Here is a 6,000-nt window from a genome sequence, read left to right as displayed (position 1 = left end):
CGGACACGACTGTGTCTGAATGGCAAAGGGGTGCGGAATGACCAAATTTTGTCTCCGTATGTCATATGACCTCAGGGTCAGTATGACAGATCTTGTGGGGCGGCCGACAAAAGCAAGGCTCTTGCTCCTACGTATCCTCCAATGAGGAACTCAGACCTACGTAGTTCTAGATAACTTGTGAGACTTGAAAAAGTCTCCACCGGAAGATGCTGACATCTCCGGAAAGGGTGCAAATGACCACACTGGCCTTTGCTCATCAATCACACTTGGGGTCACTGAATGACGAGGTGCGGATAACCGTAAGGTGTCTCCGCGGGCTACCAGCTCTTGAGTCATGGTAACAAAAAGCGGGGCGGTCGACAAAAGCGAGGTTCTTGCTCCTACGTATCCTCCAATGAGGAACTCAGACCTACGTAGTTCTGGATAACTTGTGAGACTTAAAAAGTCTCGGTGTTTTCTCCACTAAAATGCAAACATGCTTTAGCAAAGAGACAAATATTCCAACTGATTAGAGCAGCATATGCCGTTTTGAGTGAAAAACAATGCGTCAACCGGGGAAGGAGAGTCTACTGATGAAACCCCCCCCCCCATAACCATAAATGAGATTTTGGATGTTAGCATTTCGTTTCTAAATGACCATTTAGAGGAAACACTGGGTTCGACAAAATAGAAGAAAATCACTCAAAGTGTATCAATCTCGCACAGGTAAGTGTTTCATCCTAATTCCGAACCATAGATATGTCATGACTTGACTTTGCAAATTATTTCCTATCAAATCAAAAGTTACATGCGTGATCATGGATCAATAGGTCTTCCTTTGGGAATGGGTTCTTTTGGTGGTTTTTTCGGCTTTTGCGTGTTTTTGGCCTTTTCCTTTTCTGTTTTTGTTTTGCGCGAGGCGAGCAAGTCACCGACGCACAGGATTTCGGTTGGTAATCAAAGGGAGAAGACCACTTTTAGGTCATGGTTTCCTTTCCTTCCTTTTGTTCATTTGGTGACAATTCTGTATTGTTCAGATATTGTCTGGTCAAAAGACCTTTCTGCACATTTCTTCTTTTTTCCTTTCGATCCTTGATTAGGAGCTTTCTTTCCTTCTTCTTCTTCTTCTTCTTTTTTTTTTTTTTTTTACTTTCTCCCATTCTTTGATTGGGAATTTTCTTTCTTTTCTTTTTGCTTTCTCCCACTCTTTGATTGGGAATTTCCTTTCTTTTCTTTTTTTGCTTTCTCTTTGATTGGAAATTTTCCTTCTTTTCTTTTTTGCTTCCGAGGGTAAGGATTGACATTCTCACCCTGGGTCAAGGTTTATGCTGAGTCAGGATTTTGGCTCAAGGTTTGTAGAATGGCTAGACATGATACATGTCGGGGTTTGGTTTGGCTCAAGGATAAAAAGGGTGCCCCACATTATTTCCATGACACAAATGCAAAAATGATGATTTGGAAACTTTATGCAAAACTGGTCATGCATGCACCTATGCGGACACTCAAGTGTCAAATTTTTATGGTCATGTGATGCTAGGGCTCAGGATTCATTTCCTCTATTTTAGTCAACCCAATTTTTCCAAAATATGTTCTTTTATCCATTTGTGCATTCATCGAAGTCCATTTCGGGCGTTCGGGAAAATTTTCACAGCATTCACCCTTCAGGTGTATACACATTTTTTCAAAAACTAGTTATGATCAGTGAATTTTTCTTTAAAGAAAAGTTGGAAGTCATCTCTTTTCAAAAGCATGTTGGTTTTTCAGCTAGACAACTTATTTTTCTTTTTTCTCTCTTTTTCCTTTTTTTATTTGTTTATTTCTTTTTCTTGTTTGTTTTTGTTTTTTTTTTCCTTTTTTTTTTCATGAGGTATTTTGCTACCTAAACATGTGTATATTTTTGTGAGGTATTTTTGCTATATACATGCATATCCAAGGTATCTTGCTACCTAAACGTACATATATATATTTTGTGAGGTATCTTTTTGCTACATACATGCATATCTAAGGTATCTTGCTACCTAAACATACATATATATATTTTGCGAAGTGTGTTTTTGTTTACATACATGCATATCTAAGGTAACTTTCTACCTAAACATACATATATATATTTTGTGAAGTATTTTTTGTTACATACATGCATATCTAAGGTATCTTTCTACCTAAACATACATATATATATTTTGTGAAGTGTTTTTTTGTTTACATACATGCATATCTAAGGTATTTTCACTACCTAAACATACATATATATATTTTGTGAGGTATGACTACCTTCCGAGCTTGCGCTTGTTTTATTTAAATTCCCAGGATCATGAGCAACTAGGTGCGTCCTACTATAAAAAGTGATCAAATAACAAGCATAGATTCAAAAGGTACTAGGTTGCCTCCTAGTAGCGCTTCTTTAACGTCTTGAGCTGGACGCCTAATGATTCGTCGGTCATGGACCTAGTACTTTGCTTACCTTTGGCTTTGGACTTGGTCGCCTATTGGTCGGCCATGTGGTGTAGGCAATACTCAAACCTTTTTGTGGATGAGCAGAGGTGAACTCTAGAGGTGATGGCGGTGCGTCTGTTGCCCACTACCGGCCATCCCAATGCTGATGTGGTGTTTCGCCCTGCGCCTGCCTGGGGGCGCAGTACTTCTTGATGAAAGCTCGATTGGTAGGGGGGGCCTGATGACCTTGCTGGGGGCGACAGGCACTCCCTAGAACTGACAGAGACCCGTATTTAGAGCTGGTAACTCCAAGACCCTGTTGGCCTTCTTCGGGTCCACTAGGTGTCTTGCGGGCACAATCCCTGCACACAATAGATGACATCAGAAATCAGTTGGGGGAGGTGCACACTTACCTATGCCACGACGACATGAACTTGCTGGGGGAAACAGGCGCCCTGTAGGGCCGACAGAGGCCCGTAACCAGAGCTGGAAACCCCAGGGCCCTGTTGGACTTCTTCAGGTCCACTGGGTGTCTTTGTGGGTGCGATCCCTGCAAGCAATAGATGGTATCAGAAATCAGTTGAACCATATGTATACTTACCCATGTCGGGACGACACAGACCAACTGATACTTTTGCAGGGGGAGATTGGCATTGCGGTCGCTGGGCAGAATGTTGCTAAGTAGCAATGTCATCTATATCTGTGTAAGAGTGGTCATGTTGGTGCGCATGATCCGCACTCGTCTCTTTGCAGCGGCACGGGTGAAATCTTGCCCCGGTATGCATAGTAGGCATGTGATAGCCTCCCTCTCTAGTTGTGCTTGCACAGTTGGCCCTCCTCCAATATCAGGGGGTGGCCCAGGAACCGTTAAAAGGAAACTACTGGTCCCTTAACCGGGAGTGCAAGTCTCGATTAAGCATTTAAGGACAGAGGACCTTAAACTCTCTTAAGGTGTGAATGTGGAGCACACTGAAAATGAGGACACGTAGCCCTCTAAAGGTGAGGGTATGGAGCCCTCTCAAGGCGAGGATGTGTAGTCCTCTGGAGGTGAGGGCGTGCAGCCCTTTGTTGGCGAGGACGTGTAGTCTTCTTCAGGGTGAGGGCGTGCAGCCCTCTGTTGGCGAGGACGTGTAGTCCTCTCAAGGTGAGGGCGTGCAGCCCACAGTTGGCGAGGACGTGTAGTCCTCTAAAGGTGAGGGCGTGTAGCCCTATGAAGGCGAGGACGTGTAGTCCTCTAAAGGTGAGGGCGTGTAGCCCTACAAAGGTGAGGACATGCAGTCCTCTGATGGCGAGGGCATGTAGCCCTCTGAAGGTGAGGACGTGTGGTCCTCTAAAGGTGAGGGCGTGTAGCCCTACGAAGGTGAGGACATGCAGTCCTCTGATGGCGAGGGCGTGTAGCACTCTGAAGGTGAGGACGTGTAGTCCTCTGAAGGTGAGGGTAACTAGTACCCAAGGCGAGGATGTGTAGTCCTCTGGAGGTGAGGGCGTGCAGCCCTCTGATGGTGAGGACGTGTAGTCCTCTCAAGGCGAGGACGTGTAGTCCTCTCAAGGTGAGGGCGTGCAGCCCTCTGTTGGCGAGGACGTGTAGTCCTCTAAAGGTAAGGGCGTGTAGCCCTACGAAGGTGAGGACATGAAGTCCTCTGATGGCGAGGGCGTGTAGCCCTTTGAAGGTGAGGACGCGTAGTCCTCTGAAGGTGAGGATAACTAGTACCCAAGGCGAGGACGTGTAGTCCTCTGGAGGTGAGGGCGTGCAGCCCTCTGATGGTGAGGACGTGTAGTCCTCTCAAGGCGAGGACGTGTACTCCTCTCAAGGTGAGGGCGTGCAGCCCTCTGATGGTGAGGACGTGTAGTCCTCTCAAGGCGAGGGCGTGTAGCCCTACGAAGGTGAGGACATGCAGTCCTCTGATGGCGAGGGCGCGTAGCCCTCTGAAGGTGAGGACGTGTAGTCCTCTGAATGTGAGGGTAACTAGTACCCAAGGCGAGGACGTGTAGTCCTCTGGAGGTGAGGACGTGCAGCCCTCTGATGGTGAGGACGTGTAGTCCTCTCAAGGTGAGGACGTGTAGTCCTCTCAAGGTGAGGGCGTGCAGGCCTCTGTTGGCGAGGACGTGTAGTCCTCTAAAGGTGAGGGCGTGTAGCCCTACGAAGGTGAGGACATGCAGTCCTCTGAAGGTGAGGGTAACTAGTACCCAAGGGTCCACCCTCATGAGAAAGCAAGAGATCGACTCATCGAGAGGGCCGGTCATCCCAAATCCACAAGATTTGGACATTAGATGTAGGAAATCCATGCAGTTAACATGATTTTTAGGGATGCAGATGCATGCAACCTTTGTCGTGAAATTTGGTAAATGCGGACTTCATATGAAACAATGCAATGTAATGGAAAGTTGTACAATGTTCATGACATTCTTTCCCTATTTTGATTTTCATTTTGATTTGATTTTTTTTTTGGAAAACACAGATTGACTGTCCTTTTGAAAAAGGTGATAATTCATGCAACCTCATCCTATCTTTTTGCAAATCTCTCCAGGAATTCCCTCAGAGTGTATGTTCTTTTTGATTTAGTCACTTGACCATTTTGGAGTGACGGCAATGGAGCCATTTGATGTTTAATCAATCCATTGAAATCCTAGGGTTTGTCCCCCCCTTTTTTTTGTTTAAAAACATCGACGGGTGAGAACTTTTGATCGGCCCGTATGTTCACTTGAGGCTCATGCACGGTGCCCCTCATTGCCCCAGTGTAAGGCTTTGAGGTACCAATCGTTGTCTTTTGTCATGACCTTGTAGGAGGGAACCTATTGGGTGAGAACTTCTAATCTGCCCCTAGGTTCACTTGAGGCTCATGCACGATGCCCCTCATTGCCCCAGTGTAAGGCTTTGAGGTACCAATCGTTATCTTTCGTCATGACCTTGTAGCAAGGAACCCATTGGGTGAGAACTTCTAATCTGCCCCTAGGTTCGTTTGAGGTTTATGCATAGTGCCTTTCATTGCCCCAGTGTAGGGCTCTAAGGTATCCATCGTTGTTTTGTTTTCACAACCTTGTAGCAAGGGAGAATGAAAGAAGCAATTGATTTTTGCAAAAAGAATTTTCCAAGGACGAGAAATAGTTGAAGGATTTTTTTTCAGTTGATGGATTAAGTCAAATGACTCCTATGTAGAAGCAAGATATTTTGATGTTTTGATGATGCCGAAGGATCAAGTGCTTCTAAGTTTTATTCGAGACAAGAAATCAAGATATATGATCAAGTTGATCTCTAGAATCTTAGGAAGAAGTTTCCAAATTGAAAAACAAAAGGTTTGACCAAAGAATTCTATCATTTCAAATTGAGATTTGCTCTCTGGTAATCGATTACCAGCAGTTGAAAATGTTTTTATTCAAATTTTTAAAACCTGTAATCGTTTACACAAGTCTTGTAATCGATTACCAGAGGGGATTTTCGAAAAATAATTTCCAAGAGTCACATCTATTCAAATGGTTTATGAATGGGCATCAAAGGTGGCTTGGAAGCATGAATTTAAAGAGAGTTTTCATTGCCCACAAAGTTTATCCTCTCAAAAGATTAAGAGTTTTTCTGAACTGAACTGT

This window comes from Glycine soja, chromosome 7 (assembly GCF_004193775.1).
Source record: "Glycine soja cultivar W05 chromosome 7, ASM419377v2, whole genome shotgun sequence".
Taxonomy (NCBI): domain Eukaryota; kingdom Viridiplantae; phylum Streptophyta; class Magnoliopsida; order Fabales; family Fabaceae; genus Glycine; species Glycine soja.
Note: the sequence above shows the minus strand (reverse complement) of the source record.